The sequence below is a fragment of the Canis lupus genome, chromosome 37 (assembly GCF_048164855.1).
Source record: "Canis lupus baileyi chromosome 37, mCanLup2.hap1, whole genome shotgun sequence".
Classification (NCBI taxonomy): Eukaryota; Metazoa; Chordata; class Mammalia; order Carnivora; family Canidae; genus Canis; species Canis lupus.
The window spans coordinates 1,858,639-1,876,069 of record NC_132874.1 but is presented as its reverse complement, the minus strand read 5'-3'; the positions used below and the strand labels follow the sequence as shown (position 1 = coordinate 1,876,069).

At 40.9% G+C, this 17,431-nt stretch overlaps 1 pseudogene; it reads right to left on the bottom strand.

Annotated features, from left to right (window-relative positions):
• Window positions 1-10,796: 10,796 nt before the first annotated feature.
• On the bottom strand, window positions 10,797-17,082 carry LOC140625999 (uncharacterized; annotated as a pseudogene).
• Window positions 17,083-17,431: the final 349 nt, after the last annotated feature.

Sequence of the window (17,431 nt, the reverse complement as noted above, 5' to 3'; positions counted from 1 at the left end):
TGTTAACTCTACAAATAACACTACTGTGAAAATCCTCTTAAAAATCTCCTGCTGTACATTTGCATATATTTCTCTTGGATAGAGATCTAGGATAACACGGTATGTGTATCTTCAACTTACTAAAGTCCAACTGTTTTCTTTTTTTTTAAAGGATTTTTTAAAATTTTTATTTATTTATGATAGTCAGAGAGAGAGAGAGAGAGAGAGGCAGAGGGAGAAGCAGGCTCCATGCACCGGGAGCCCGACGTGGGATTCGATCCTGAATCTCCAGGATCGCGCCCTGGGCCAAAGGCAGGTGATAAACCGCTGCTCCACCCAGGGATCCCCAACTGTTTTCCATAGTATTTGTATCAGTTTACATTCTCAATAGTAGTGATGAAAGTTATTACTTAACAGCCTTGCCAATAATTAGTACCTCTTATGTTTTTAATTTTAGCAATTCTGGTGGAAGATCAGTAGCATCTAATAACAGGATTAATTTTCATTTCCCTAATTCATTTTTTTAAGATTTTATTTATTTATTCATGAGAGACACACAGAGAGAGAGAGAGGCAGAGGGAGAAGCAGGCTCCATGCAGGGAGCCTGATGCGGGGACTCAATCCCGGGACTCCAGGATCATGCCCTGGGCTGAAGGCAGGAGCTAAAACCACTGAGCCACCCAGGAATCCCCTTTTTCCTAATTTCTAATAAGTTTGATTGCTGTAGTTGTTTTAAAGTATGTCCACAGGGGCAGTTGGGTGGCTCAGTCAGTTGAGCATATACTCTTGGTTTTGGCTCAGGTTGTGATTTCATGGGTCATGAGATTGAGCCCCTCGACAGGCTCCCAATTTGCTCATGCTCTCTCCCTCTCTCAAATAAATAAATAAATAAATAAATAAATAAATAAATAAATAAATCTTTTTTAAAAATAGGGGGCACCTGGGTGGCTCAGTGGTTGAGCATCTGTCTTTGGCTCAGGTCATGATCCCAGAGTCCCGCAGCGGGGTCCCCACAGGGAGTCTGCTTCTCCTTCTGCCTCTGTCTCTGCCTCTCTGTCTCTTATGAATAAATAAATAAAATCTTAAAAAAAATATAAAAATAAAAAATAATAATAAAGTAGGTCCACAAACTCTTTGGCATTCCTGTCATCAGAATTTTGGTCCAAATCCTCTCTTCTTGTCTGGGAGGGCCATAGTAACTGACTTCTAACAGAGTAAAGCAGAAGACACACTGATGACATCTCAGGCTCAATGTTTTCTGTCCAGCTTCCTTTCTCTCTCATAGACCTCATAGTCATAGAAGTTCTTTTTATATTCTATATTTTCATGCTAGTCCTGTGCGAGTTATTTATGTTGCAAATATCTTCTTCCATTTTGTGACAGATTCATTTTTCTTAGTGCTTTTTGGTGAATGAGTTCTTCATTTCACTTATTCTTAAAATCATCTGTGAATTTGATCTCATTATATTTACCCATTTTCCCTGTTTAGTGCTGTTGTGTCTTATGCCTTATTCCTTTTTTTTTAAATTTTTATTTATTTACTTATGATAGTCACAGAGAGAGAGAGAGGCAGAGACACAGGCAGAGGGAGAAGCAGGCTCCATGCACTGGGAGCCCGATATGGGACCCGATCCCGGGTCTCCAGGATCGCGCCCCGGCCAAAGGCAGGCGCCAAACCGCTGCGCCACCCAGGGATCCCTTATGCCTTATTCCTATCCAAAAGTTCTCAGCGTATTTTGTTATATTCTCTTCTACATCTTTTATGCTTTTGCCTTTTATGTTTCAACATTAATGTATCTGGAATTTGTTTTTATGTGTGGTGTATTTGTTTCCATTTAGATATGTAATTACACCAGCACAATTTATTGGAAAGTCCTTGCTTTCAATACTCTTCTATATCCTGTTTATTCGATACAAAATGTGCACCCTTTCTATTCCATTGGCCCTTTTGTCTGTCCTTGCACAAATACTACACTGAGTTGATAAGGTTTTAAACGAAGTTTGGCTTTGAGGTAAATTTTGTATATAACATTAGTTTCAGGTGCACTACATAATACTTTGATATTTGTATACAATACAAAGTTATCACCATACTAAGTCTAGTTACCCTGCATCATTATCTGATCCATGCCTTCCACCCACCCTCCAACCTCTCTTCTCTGACAACAACCAGTCTGTTCCCTGTGAGTTTTGTTTTGTTTGTTCCTTTGCTCTGTTTTTTCAGAATCCACGTAAAAGTGAAATCATGCAGTATTTCTCTGTCTGATTCAGCTCACTTTACCTATGTGGCACATGCTGGCCCACCAGCATGAGAGGATGCCAGGAGGTGCTGAGCCAGGGGCTGGCAGGGCCTCAGAGATGTGGGAGGAGAGTGCTGGGGACCCAGCCTCAGGGCACTTGTGTCCTGCCCACCTATGCCTCTGCACCTGTCAGGCAGAGGGAACAGGCAAAAACCAGGCTTATCAGCACCCCCTCTATGAAGAAGTTTCCACTGGTCCCTGCCCCTCCAGCAGACACTTTAAGCTTAGTAAATGAATCTCCTTGACATATAATCAGTCAACTGTGGGAAGAGTGAATCAACCTAGGAGCCTTTCAAAAGGAGTATCTCAGACTCCACAGCCCCCCAGGGACCCAGGACATAGGCCCCTTTAGCTTCCAAAGCCAGGCATTTTGGGGGCGTCGGGACTCTACTGTGGGTCCTGGAATGGGACATAAGTCCCTCGCTCCTCCAAGAAACTCCAGGCCTATAAGATTCCTCCTGCTGTGTGTCTGGTCCCAGAAGTAGAGTTTCTATCTCTCCCACCCATCTGCAATGGCCTTTTCATCCCCTGCTATGGATGGATTTGGTCAGCTATGTGTCACGTCTTTTCCATGGGAATCATTACTTTGGTTTCCAGGTAAGTTGGACTGAAACAAAGGTTCCAACTTTTCTAACAAGTTTGAGTGGAGAGCAACAGACCTTCATTGGGCTTGACACCTATTTATATTTCCTTTGTAACATGTTTGCTTTGAGGAGGTCTGTCCTTGGCCTGGGCACATCACTTGGAAAGAAAGACCTACTCAAAGTTAATTAAGAAATGAGCTCAATCCCCCCTTTGAGAGATTGGTAAGGGCTAATCTCTCACATTGCCAAACATGGCTCGTACTTTCTGGTCTACAGAAAGCATACCTGGTCTACAGAGAATCAGTTTTCTCCTTCCCCTGTTACTGAGTTACCCTATTGGGACATCTAGCCTGCCAGCCCACCCTTCAGACTGAATTCATGTTTTATGAAACTAGGTCATTTTTTAATGCAATGTAACTGACAAGAGACACAATCACCCTAAGATCTCTGCTGGTTGTTTATTACCACTCTCCACTTTATTTTTTTTTTGTTGTTTTTTTGGGGGTTTTTTTATAATAAATTTATTTTTTATTGGTGTTCAATTTACCAACAAACAGAATAACACCCAGTGCTCATCCCGTCAAGTGCCCCCCTCAGTGCCCGTCACCCATTCACCCCCACCCCCGCCTTCCTCCCCTTCCACCACCCCTAGTTCGTTTCCCAGAGTTAGCAGTCTTTATGTTCTGTCTCCCTTTCTGATATTTCCCACACATTTCTTCTCCCTTCCCTTCTATTCCCTTTCACTATTATTTATATTCCCCAAATGAATGCGAACATACAATGTTTGTCCTTCTCTGATTGACTTACTTCACTCAGCATAATACTCTCCAGTTCCATCCACGTCGAAGCAAATGGTGGGTATTTGTCATTTCTAATGGCTGAGGAATATTCCATTGGATACATAAACCACATCTTCTTTATCCATTCATCTTTTGATGGACACCGGGGCTCCTTCCACAGTTTGGCTACTGTGGACATTGCTGCTAGAAACATGGGGGTGCAGGTGTCCCGGTGTTTCATTGCATCTGAATCTTTGGGGTAAATCCCCAACAGTGCAATTGCTGGGTCGTAGGGCAGGTCTATTTTTAACTCTTTGAGGAACCTCCACACAGTTTTCCAGAATGGCTGCACCAGTTCACAATCCCACCAAGAGTGTAAGAGGTTCCCTTTTCTCCGCATCCTCTCCAATATTTGTGGTTTCCTGCCTTGTTAATTTTCCCCATTCTCACTGGTGTGAGGTGGTATCTCATTGTGGTTTTGATTTATATTTCCCTGATGGCAAGTGATGCAGAGCATTTTCTCATGTGCATGTTGGCCATGTCTATGACTTCCTCTGTGAGATTTCTGTTCATGTCTTTTGCCCATTTCATGATTGGATTGTTTGTTTCTTTGGTGTTGAGTTTAATAAGTTCTTTATAGATCTTGGAAACTAGCCCTTTATCTGATACGTCATTTGCAAATATCTTCTCTCATTCTGTAGGTTGTCTTTGAGTTTCGTTGACTGTATCCTTTGCTGTGCAAAAGCTTCTTATCTTGATGAAGTCCCAATAGTTCATTTTTGCTTTTGTTTCTTTTGCCTTCGTGGATGTATCTTGCAAGAAGTTGCTGTGGCCAAGTTCAAAAAGGGTGTTGCCTGTGTTCTCCTCTAGGATTTCGATGGAATCTTGTCTCACATTTAGATCTTTCACCCATTTTGAGTTTATCTTTGTGTATGGTGAAAGAGAGTGGTCTAGTTTCATTCTTCTGCATGTGGATGTCCAATTTTCCCAGCACCGTTTATTGAAGAGACTGTCTTTCTTCCAATGGATAGTCTTTCCTCCTTTATCGAATATTAGTTGACCATAAAGTTCAGGGTCCACTTCTGGATTCTCAATTCTGTTCCATTGATCTATGTGTCTGTTTTTGTGCCAGTACCACACTGTCTTGATGACCACAGCTTTGTAGTACAACCTAAAATCTGGCATTGTGATGCCCCCAGCTATGGTTTTCCTTTTTAAAATTCCCCTGGCTATTCGGGGTCTTTTCTGATTCCACATAAATCTTAAAATAATTTGTTCTAAATCTCTGAAGAAAGTCCATGGTATTTTGATAGGGATTGCATTAAGTGTGTAAATTGCCCTGGGTAACATTGACATTTTCACAATATTAATTCTGCCAATCCATGAGCATGGAATATTTTTCCATCTCTTTGTGTCTTCCTCAATTTCTTTCAGAAGTGTTCTATAGTTTTTAGGGTATAGATCCTTTACCTCTTTGGTTAGGTTTATTCCTAAGTATTTTATGCTTTTGGGTGCAATTGTAAATGGGATTGACTCCTTAGTTTCTCTTTCTTCAGTCTCATTGTTAGTGTATAGAAATGCCACTGATTTCTGGGCATTGATTTTGTATCCTGCCACACTGCCAAATTGTTGTATGAGTTCTAGCAATCTTGGGGTGGAGGCTTTTGGGTTTTCTAGGTAGAGTATCATGTCATCAGCGAAGAGGGAGAGTTTGACTTCTTCTTTGCCAATTTGAATGCCTTTAATGTCTTTTTGTTGTCTGATTGCTGAGGCTAGGACTTCCAGTACTATGTTGAATAGCAGTGGTGAGAGTGGACATCCCTGTCTTGTTCCTGATCTTAGGGGAAAGGCTCCCAGTGCTTCCCCATTGAGAATATTTGCTGTGGGCTTTTCGTAGATGGCTTTTAAGATGTCGAGGAATGTTCCCTCTATCCCTACACTCTGAAGAGTTTTGACCAGGAATGGATGCTGTTTTTTGTCAAATGCTTTCTCTGCATCTAATGAGAGGATCATATGGTTCTTGGTTTTTCTCTTGCTGATATGATGAATCACATTGATTGTTTGACGAGTGTTGAACCAGCCTTGTGTCCCGGGGATAAATCCTACTTGGTCATGGTGAATAATTTTCTTAATGTATTGTTGGATCCTATTGGCTAGTATCTTGTTGAGAATTTTTGCATCCATGTTCATCAGGGATATTGGTCTGTAATTCTCCTTTTTGGTGGGGTCTTTGTCTGGTTTTGGAATTAAGGTGATGCTGGCCTCATAGAACAAATTTGGAAGTACTCCATCTCTTTCTATCTTTCCAAACAGCTTTAGTAGAATAGGTATGATTTCTTCTTTAAACGTTTGATAGAATTCCCCTGGGAAGCCATCTGGCCCTGGACTCTTGTGTCTTGGGAGGTTTTTGATGACTACTTCAATTTCCTCCCTGGTTATTGGCCTGTTCAGGTTTTCTATTTCTTCCTGTTCCAGTTTTGGTAGTTTGTGGCTTTCCAGGAATGCGTCCATTTCTTCTAGATTGCCTAATTTATTGGCGTATAGCTGTTCATAATATGTTTTTAAAATCGTTTGTATTTCCTTGGTGTTGGTAGTGATCTCTCCTTTCTCATTCATGATTTTATTAATTTGAGTCTTCTCTCTCTTCTTTTTAATAAGGCTGGCTAATGGTTTATGTATCTTATTAATTCTTTCAAAGAACCAACTCCTGGTTTTGTTGATCTGTTCCACAGTTCTTCTGGCCTCGATTTCGTTGAGTTCTGCTCGAATCTTTATTAACTCTCTTCTTCTGCTGTTGGATCTTCTTCTGGTGTAGGATCTATTTGCTGTTTTTTCTCTAGCTCCTTTATGTGTAAGATTAGCTTTTGTATTTGAGTTCTTTCCAGTTTTTGAATGGATGCTTGTATTGCAATGTATTACCCCTTAGGACTGCTTTTGCTGCATCTCAAAGATTTTGAACGGTTGTATCTTCATTCTCATTAGTTTCCATGAATCTTTTTAATTCTTCCTTAATTTCCTGGTTGACTCTTTCATCTTTTAGCAGGATGGTCCTTAACCTCCACGTGTTTGAGGTCCTTCCAAACTTCTTGTTGTGATTTAGTTCTAATTCCAAGGCATTATGGTCTGAAAATATGCAGGGGACGATCCCAATCTTTTGGTATCAGTTCAGACCCAATTTGTGACCCAGTATGCGGTCTATTCTGGAGAAAGTTCCATGTGCACTTGAGAAGAATGTGTATTCAGTTGAGTTTGGTTGTAAAGTTCTGTAGATATCTGTGAAATCCATCTGGTCCAGTGTATCATTTAAAGCTCTCATTTCTTTGGAGATGTTGTGCTTAGAAGACTTATCGAGTATAGAAAGAGCTAGATTGAAGTCACCAAGTATAAGTGTATTATTATCTAAGTATTTCTTCACTTTGGTTATTAGTTGATTTAAAAATTTGGCGGCTCCCACATTCAGGGCATATATATTGAGGATTGTTAAGTCCTCTTGTTGGATAGATCCTTTAAGTATGATATAGTGTCCCTCTTCATCTCTCACTGCAGTCTTCAGGGTAAACTTTAGTTCATCTCATATAAGGATGGCTACCCCTGCTTTCTTTTGAGAACCATTTGAATGGTAAATGGTTCTCCAACCTTTTATTTTCAGGCTGTAGGTGTCCTTCTGTCTAAAATGAGTCTCTTGTAGACAGCAAATAGATGGGTCCTGCTTTTTTATCCAGTCTGAAACCCTGCGCCTTTTGATGAGGTCATTAAGCCCATTCAAGTTCAGAGTTACTATTGAAAGATATGAGTTTAGTGTCATCATGATATCATTCAGTCCTTGTTTTTGTCGATTGTTCCACTGAACTTCTTCTTAAAGGGGGATTTTAAGAGTCCGCCTTAAAATTTCTTGCAGAGCTGGTTTGGAGGTCACATATTCTTTCAGTTCCTGCCTGTCTTGGAAGCTCTTTATCTCTCCTTCCATTTTGAATGAGAGCCTTGCTGGATAAAGTATTCTTGGTTGCATGTTCTTCTCATTTAGGACCCTGAATATATCCTGCCAGCCCTTTCTGGCCTGCCAGGTCTCTGTGGAGAGGTCTGCTGTTACCCAAATACTCCTCCCCATAAAAGTCAGGGATTTCTTGTCTCTTGCTGCTTTAAGGATCTTCTCTTTATCTTTGGAATTTGCAAGCTTAACTATTAGATGTCGAGGTGTTGAACGGTTTTTATTGATTTTAGGGGGGGAATCTCTCTATTTCCTGGATCTGAATGCCTGTTTCCCTTCCCAGATTAGGAAAGTTTTCAGCTAGGATTTGTTCAAATACATATTCTGGCCCTCTGGCCCTTTCGGCGCCCTCGGGAACCCCAATTAAACGTAGGTTTTTCTTCCTCAGGCCATCGTTTATTTCCCTTAATCTAACCTCATGGTCTTTTAATTGTCTGTCTGTTTTTTCCTCAGTTTCCCTCTTTGCCATCAACTTGTCTTCTATGTCACTCACTCGTTCTTCCACCTCATTAACCCTCGTTGTTAGGACTTCTAGTTTGGATTGCATCTCATTCGATTGATTTTTAATTTCTGCCTGATTCGATCTAAATTCTGCAGTCATGAAGACTCTTGAGTCCTTTATGCTTTTTCTAGAGCTACCAGTAGCTGTATAATAGTGCTTCTGAATTGGCTTTCTGACATTGAATTGTAATCCAGATTTTGTAACTCTGTGGGAGAGAGGACTGTTTCTGATTCTTTCTTTTGAGGTGAGGTTTTCCTTCTAGTCATTTTGCTCAGTGCAGAGTGGCCAAAAACAAGTTGTATTGGGAAAAGGAGAAAAAGAGAGGAGAGAAAGAAGGAAAGAAAAGAGAAAAAGAAAAAGGAAAAAAGGAAGAAAAAAAGAAAAAAGAGAGAAGAAAAAGAGAAAGAAAAAGAAAAAAAGGGAAAAAAGGGTGGGGGAAGCAAACAGAAATCAAAAAGCAAAACAACAACAACAACAACAACAACACGGGGGAGTATCTTCTGTTTCTGTATATTTTAAGTCTCTTGACTTCCCCTGGAACTTGTCCGTCTAGTTGGTCTTCTGGGGGAGGGACCTGTTGTGCTGATTTTCAGGTGTTAGCACTTGGGGGAGCTGCTCTGCCCCCTGCCTGGTGCAGGGCTCAGTGGGGGTTGTTTACCCCGTGAGGCCTCAGGAGGAACAACCGCAGTGGCGGCGGCAGCTCTGGAGCCCTGGAGTCAGCCCCCGCAGTAACTACAGAGCTCTCGGTCTGCAGGGCCTGGAGGCTCCGGGGCGGGGCCGCTGATCTGCTCAGCTCGGGGCAGGAGCGTCCTCGCTGTCCTGGGCCCTCCCGGCCTCTGCCTTCCGGGGGGAGGCCGGATCCTGGGCTGTGTCCTGGTGCCCAGTGCTCTGGGGCCTGCGCTGTTGGATTCACACTCCTGGTCGCGCAGCGCCTCTCCGCGGAGCCGCCACCCGAGCCCCTCCGAGCTGCTCCCAGAGCCACGCAGCCCCCTCCGCACGGAGCCTCTTCCTCTGCAGGAGCCGCCTCCCAGCTGCTCCCGGGCCGCGCAGCCCCCTCCACACAGAGCCTCCACTCGAGCCCCTCCGAGCTGCTCCCGGGTCAATGCCTGCGCGCGCTGCAGCCCTTTAGGGAGCTCGGCGCACTCTCCCGGGGCGCAGGTGTCTGTTAGTGTCCCCGGGAGCCCGAGGGCATCCCCGCCCTCCTGGGATCCTGCTTTAACTCCCTGCGAGCGCCTTTCCGCCCGGGAAGGTTGGTGCAGCTCCTGCTTCTCCCGGACGGGGCTCTCCTGTCCTGGGGACACTCGCCCTGGCCTTAGCCCAGCTCCTCGCGGGCCCCTCCCCCTTGGAGGCCTTTTGTTTCTTTATTTCTTTTTCCCCCCGTCTTCCTACCTTGATAGAATCGCGAACTCTTCTCACTGTAGCATTCCAGCTGTTCTCTCTTTAAATCTCAGGCCGAATTCGTAGATTTTCAGGATGATTTGAAAGTTATCTAGGTAATTTGGTGGAGACAGGTGATTTGGGGACCCTACTCTTCCGCCATCTTGCCCCTCCCCCCACCACTCTCCACTTTAAAACTCTGTAGGGCTTTGCTCCTTCTCCTTCTCCAGTACAAGAGGTTATAAGACCCATATATGGTCAATGGGAGATGAGTGAAATAATGCACAAAACTTCCAGATCACACCCCTAATGGGAAAGAGATGTCTTTTCATTTCTGCTGGGTTGAAAAGGGATAAGATGCCTGGATGCCAGGCAGAAACATGCATCGAGGATAGCGGAGAAACATGACTGAGAGCCTGTGGTCCTGACATCTTGGAGTCCCCATGGCCAGGTAACCCTGGCTTGCTTATGTCCATAGACTTTGGATAACCACTGATCTGGGCCTGTTATAAGAGATACCCATAAGCCTAATGAAAGCAACCTCTTTGAATACAGAGTCAAACCTGGTTGCTAGGGGGTTGATAAAGAAAATCAACCATGTATGACAACTAACCTCAGTATGTTAAAACTCTCAAGTAAAGGGAAAATGGAAGCAGTGATCTTATATTTATATAAACCAGTCTGTTCTCTGTATCTCTGAGTTTTGTTTTATTTGTTCCTTTGCTCTGTTTTTTCAGAATCCACGTAGAATATTCTGAAATCTTCTATTTCAGAATAGACTATGTTGCAAATATCTTCTTCCATTTTGTGACTTAGATTCATTCTTTCTTATGAATGAAACTATTCTATAGTTTCTATAGATACTAACTGGCTTCTATTGTAAATGGAGACAGGAAATTGACATTTAGCAGAGACCAAAGTGAATGGGTGATTCAATAAGTTAGCAGTTATCTCCAAAGCAAGCTATGGAAGAAAAAGCCAGAATAACTGTGTGAAAGTCTAGTATCCATAACTGAAATCCAGTGGCAAGTTGCTGGAGAATATTGAGGGTGTCAGCTTAAAAATATCCCAGGAGAGTTGTGTTAAGTATAGACATTAGAAATTATTGTGTAGAACCATATCCTATTTGAAAATAGCTGTTTGAAGAAGAAAAAAAAAGATTGCTGTATGGTATCATCTTTGATTTTAATATAATCACTATACATTTTTGTTTTGATTAGTTATATATATGGTTTTTAAAAAGATTTTATTTATTAATTAGAGACACACACACACACAGAGAGAGAGAGAGAGAGAGAGAGAGAGAGAGAAGCATAAACACAGGCAGAGGGAGAAGCAGGATCCATGCAGGGAGCCTGACATGGGACTCAATCCTGAGTCTCCAGGATCACACCCTGGGCTGAAGGCAGACACTAAACTGCTGAGCCACCAGGGCTGCCCATATATATATGTTTTAAAAAGTAAGTGTGAGGGGCACTTGAGTGGCTCAGTGGTTGAGTGTCTGCCTTTGGCTCAGGTCATCATCCCTAGGTCCTGGGATAGAGTCTTGCACTGGGCTCCCCACAGGGAGTCTGCTTCTTCTTCTGCCTATGTCTCTGCCTGTCTCTCTGTGTCTCTCATGAATAAATAAATAAAATCTTTTTTTTAAAAAAAGTAAGTCTGGTTGTATATTCATGGGTGGAACAAAACAGAGTTCAAAGCGCCATTTTGCAAATGAGATAAAGCATGGGTGTTCATCATGGTCTTGTTACTACCACATGCTTCCTCAGTGAAGATTTACTGAGCCTCTACTCTATTTCTACCTCTACTTAGCTTCTGTGAAGTTATAAAACTCTAAGGTATGGAACCTACCCTTAAGGTGATTATTGAACATCAAGGAACCACTGAAGTCCATGTGAATACATGCTACAGACATTCAAAGAAAAAACAGATAAGTGCTGAGAGCCACTGATGGGGAATCATCATTATCATCATCATCATCATCATCACCACCACCATCATCATCATCCAAAATTATGTATGTGCAAGACCATAAAATGAAATTTGAGAGGCAGAAATCAGGAAAGTAAGTCAGGAGGGTATTCCAACTATAGTTAGCAAATGGTCAAAGTGTTGGGAAGTAGGGGAGAAAAGCAGGAAATGCCTGGCTGAAGTGCATCTCAAAGAGAGAGTGGTGTTTGCTGTATGGGGAAACAGGCTGAGAAAGCAACAACAACAAAGAAGTCATAAAGTTTCAGCTTTCTCACAATCTTACACTTGTGCTGGAATAATCCAGAAGCACTATTATACAGCTACTGGTGGCTCTAGAAAAAGCCTAAAGGACTCAAGAGTCTTCATGACTGCAGAATTTAGATCGAATCAGGCAGAAATTAAAAATCAATCGAATTTGATTTGATGTTGAATAAGGCCTGAGCAGTAACCGAAGGCTTTTCCACATTCATTGCATTTATAGGATTTTTCACTAGAATGTGTTTTTCTGGTGATTTATAACGTTTTTACTCTGATTGAAGGCTTTTCCACATACGTTTATAGGGCTTCTCTCCAGTGTGAGTTCTCTGATGTTGAATAAGTGCTGACCTATCACTAAAGGCTTTTCTGCAGTCATTGCATTTATAGGGCTTCTCTCCAGTATGAATTCTCTTATGCTGAATAAGAGCTGAACAGAAACCAAAAGCCTTCCCACAATCATTGCATTCATAGGCCTCTCCAGTGTGAGTCCTCTGATGCTGAATATGCCCTGAGCAATCGCTGAAAGCTTTCTCACATTCATTACATTTGTAGGATTTTTCTCCAGTATGAACCCTTACACAAACCATTCCTTACAGTGTTGTGTAAGGAATGAACTCTGGATGAAAGTTTTCTCACATTCATTACATTTGTATAGTTTATTGCCTGTATGACTTTTCTGATGTTGAGTAAGGTGTGTACTTCTGCTAAAGGTTTTTCCACCTACCTTACACTCATAGGGCTTCTCTCTAGTATGAGTTCTCTGATGTTGAATAGGGGCTGAACAATCACTAAAGGCATTCCCACATTCACTGCATTTGTATGATTTCTCTCCAGTATGCATTCTTTGATGTTGGATGAGGTCTGAAGAGAAACTGAAAGCTTTTTCCATAGTCATTACATTCATAGAGCTTTTCTCCTGTATGAATTTTTTGATGTTGAGTATGATGGGCACTCTAAGTGAAGGTTTCACCACATTCATTGTATTCATAGGGCTTCTCTGATGTAGAGTTAGGATGGGTGCTCTGGGTAAAGATCTTTCCAAATTCAAGACACTTATAGAGCCTCTCACCAGTGTAAATTCTTTGATGATGGGAAAGGTACCTGCTACACCTGAATGTCTTGCCACATTCAGTGCATTCATAGAGTCTGTCTCCACTATGAATTTTCTGATGTTGAATGAGGATTGAGCAATAACTGAAGGCCTTCCCACATTGGTTGCATTTGTAGGGCTTTTCCCAAGAATGAGTCCTATGATGGTTTGTTACGTGGGAATTCTGGTTAAATCCCCTTCCACAAACATTACATTTATAGGGTCACTCTCCAGTATGAGTTCTTTCATGCTAAACAAGAGCAGTGTGGTCTCTGAAGATTTTCCCACATCTACCACATTTGCAAGGTTTCTTTTCATCACACTTTCCTTGTATAATTAAGTGTGAGTTTTGTTTGAAGATTTTTCCACATTTACCATGTTCATGAAAGCACTCTTCTATGAGATCAGTCTGCTCTAAAACTATTGATTGTATAGTGAAAACTTTTCCAAATTCATTAGATCTATATCTCTTTCTTCAGCAGAAATTTCCATACAGGTGACTTTATATTGTCCCAGATACTTCTTTTGCGTTAGGTGCTAATTCTTACACTATTCTCCAGATTTCCAGATATTTCTCCAAACAAATTTCTTTTTAAGTTCTTCTGTGTTTATGACTTGGGATAGACCTTCTTTGAAAATGTCTTGTTGCTGTAGTGCTGATTTTTTGGCTTTAGGTCCAGACTCGCCATCTAAAAGACATAAAAATACAAATCTACCATGTGTCCAATGCTAGAAGAAAAGAAGCTGCTCTGTGAGGAATGGGGTAATGAAGTTGTAAATACTGAGAACATACAACACTGAGTATATGAATATAATCTAGTAATCTAGGAAAGGGTTAGCTGAAAACGTTAATGGTGTGAAGGATCTGATTTGAAACAAAGTAATCAAAGAGAATGGAATAAATATTGTCAGGCAAGAAAGTGATTTGGGAAAAGGTTAAATTGTAAAGATTAAAAACAGATAAAACCATGAGGATGAGTAGGTATTAAGAAAGGAAAACCATTATCAAAAAGACAGCTTTTATAGAGTCTTCTGTGAGAAAACTACTTAATCAACATTTGAACTATTATCCTAGTGACACCTTGGTGGCTCAGTGGCTGAGCATCTACCTTTGGCTTAGGTCATGATCCCAGGGTCCTGGGATCAAGTCCCACATCGGGCTCCTCACAGGGAGCCTGCTTCTCCTTCTGCCTATGTTTCTGCCTCTCTCTCTGTGTGTCTCATGAATAAAAAGTAAATATTTTAAAAAATATACTAGTATCCTAAAACTTCTTAAATGTTTCTTAAAAAAAAAACTTTTCTTTCTGGGGTACCTAGCTGGCTCAGTCAGGGAAGTGTGTGACTCTTGAGCTTGAGGTTGTGAGCTCGAGTCCCATGTTGGTTGTAGAGATTACATAAAAATAAAAAATCTTAAGGGATGCCTGGGCAGTTCAGTGGTTGAGCATCTGCATTTGGCTCAGGGCATGATCCTGGGGTCCTGGGGTCGAGTCCTGCATCAGGCTCCCTACAGGGAGCCTGCTTCTCCCTCTGCCTGTGTCTCTGCCTCTCTCTCTGTCTCTCATGAATAAATAAATAAAATCTTTTAAAATAAATAAATAAAAATCTTTTAAAAGCTAGTTTTTCTTTTAAAATTAGTTTTTTAACTTATACAAAGCAATACTTTTACTTAATCCCTCTTTGTTGAATAACCGCTGTTGACATTATTGCTTTACATTTAATATAAGAAGAGCAGAAACTAGGTCTTAAAAAAAAAAGAAAAGAAAAAAGTTTAAAAAAGGAGAAATTTATATTTTTTAAATGAAAAATAATTCTCATGGCTTTCCAATGACATGTATTTCTTTTTTTACTCTCAGTCACAGACAGAAAAGACAAGAAGACATAGAGGACAAAAGAGAGATGACCCTTCTTCTTACATATCAGCATATTTAGAAGTAGTCTTTATACTTAAGACTGATCACTAATATGTTCATTGAAAATTAAGTGTTTGTGTGTAAGGACATGATAAATAACGTACAGTCCCATGTAGTAACCTCTAGCCACATGTGGTTGCTGACAACTAGAAATATACCTACATCAAACTCAGCTGTGCTGCAAATATAAAACACATACCAGATTTTGAAGATTCAAAAAAAAAACAGGTAAAATATCTCATTAATAATTTTTTATACTGATTATATATTAAAATGTTTTAGGGCGATGCCTGGCTCAGTGGTTGAGCATCTGCTTTGGCTCAGGATGTGATCTGGAGTCCTGGGATCGAGTTCCACATCAGGGATAGAGCCTGCTTCTCCCTTGGCCTGTGTCTCTGCCTCTTTTTTTTATGTGTCTCTCATCAATAAATAAATAAAATCTTTTAGAAAAGAAAATAAAATGTTTTAGGCATATGGGATTCAATGAAAGATACTCTTAAAATTAATTTTGCCTCTTTTTAATTACTTTTCTTAAGCATGATCCCTAGAAAATTTAAAATTACACATGTGGGTTCCATTCTATTTCTACTGGTCAGTGCTGGCTTACAGAGACTAAGACATTTGTGCAAGGCTGCAGAGTTGGTATGTGGCACAGCCAGGATTAGACCATATCAGAGCCTTCTTCACCACTGCTCTCATGCTGTGCCTGCATTATTCCATCACAGCACTCACCAGTGTCTCTACTAGCCTTTGAGCTTCCAGAGACTAAAGTCTTTAACCTATGAGCCCCCAAATCCTGGCCCAGTATCTGACACAGAATCTGCCTGATGAATGTTTGGTGAGTGGATAAATGCTGGTGGTTTTCTTATGAGAATGCCACTGTGACAGCAGGGTTTTAAAAAAAAAATTCTTAAAGATTTATTTATTTGAGGGAAAGAGAGAGTAGGGGGAGGGGCAGAGGGAGAGAATCTTCAAGCAGACTCCCCCACAGTGCAGAGCCCCATGCAGGGCTCCATCCCAAAATCCATGGGATCACACAATATGAGCAGAAACCAAGATTCAGAGGCTCAACGGACTGAGCCACCCAGGTGCCCCTAAGGCTTCTCTTTTTGATGTGAAGGGAAACATTAATGCTAAGAAACCTGTGAAGAATAAATAATGCATACTGTAATCCCTAGAGGAACTACTAAAAATAATATTGAAAAGGAACACAGCTAAAAAGCTAATTGGAAAAAATTTTAAATATATATTTAAAAATATTTAAGTAGTCTATGAAACAGAAGGAAAGGAGAATCAGGGGAAAACAAGGAGAGAAACAAAAAGCAAATAATAAAATGGTGAGACAAATCCAAACGTACTAATAATTACATTAAATTCAAATAGTCTAATTTAATAGTCTATTAAATTCAAACCAGGAGCGTTGGCTGCCAAACCAAGAGCAAATCTGGCCCAATGCCTGTTTCTGAACATGAAGTTTTACTGGATCATAGCTGCACCCATTCATTTACATATTATTGCTGCTTTCTCTCTTTACTGGCAGAGTTGAGTGGATGGCCCACAAACTAAATGGCCCATAAAGTCTGAAATACTTGCCATTTGGATCTTAAAGAAAAAGTCTGCCCAATTCTCATCTAAGTCCCCTGATTAAAAGGGAGAGATCAGGAGCACCTGGGTGGCTCAGTGGTTGAGCATCTGCCTTTGGTTCAGGTCATGATCCCAGGGTCCTGGGATCCAATCCCACATCTGGCTCTCTGCAGGGAGCCTGCTTCTCCCTCTGCCTGTGTCTCTGCCTCTCTGTGTGTGTCTCTCATGAATAAATGAAGTCTTTAAAAAAAGGGGGGGGAGAGATCATCAGAACTGATAAAACAAACCATATGCTTTTATAAGACAAGACACATGTCATATATGAAGATAGAGGTTAAGATTAAGTGGATAGAGAAGTATTTACTATGCAAGCTGTAAGTGTGAGAAGGTTGGGTGGCTATATGGTCAGATAATAATAGATTTCAAGGTAGAATATTATCAGAGCTCAAGAAGGACATTTCTTAACTTTCAACAGCCATCTCTCTGCAATTGACCAAATGTAATTTAAAAAACAGTAAAGACACAGGAGATCTGAAGAACACCATCAAACATCTTGACCTATTTGATACTTAGTATACTACATCCAATAACTGCTAAACTCACAGTTCTTTAAGTACACTTGGTATACTCGCTAGCATAAACCAGATGTTAGGCCAAAACAGTTTTTAGCAAATTTAACAAGATAGGAACTAGTACCTGAGCAGGAACTTCCACATTTAGCCACAGTGAAATAGTAAGAATCAGATTTATCTTCCTGCCTGAAATGACAAAAAATATATATATATGAATGATGACAAAATCTGAAGCGACAATATATATTTTTGACAGAGGACAAAATATATGAAACAATGGTTTTTAAGATACCAGATATCCAGTAATAAAGGTGACTTTGAGACATGGGAAGCAGATGGGGAGAGCCCTGCAAGTGCCCTTGTGTGGTAGGCAGCCTCCACGATAATCCTCAACGATCCCTGTATCCTGGCCTTCCCAGCCTCATATAATTCCCTTCTCTTGAGTAACATGTTCCAAACAATAAAATATGGCAACTTTGAGGAAATGATTAGGTTACAAAAAGAATGTTATTCCTGTCTTGGTAGCAGATTCTTACT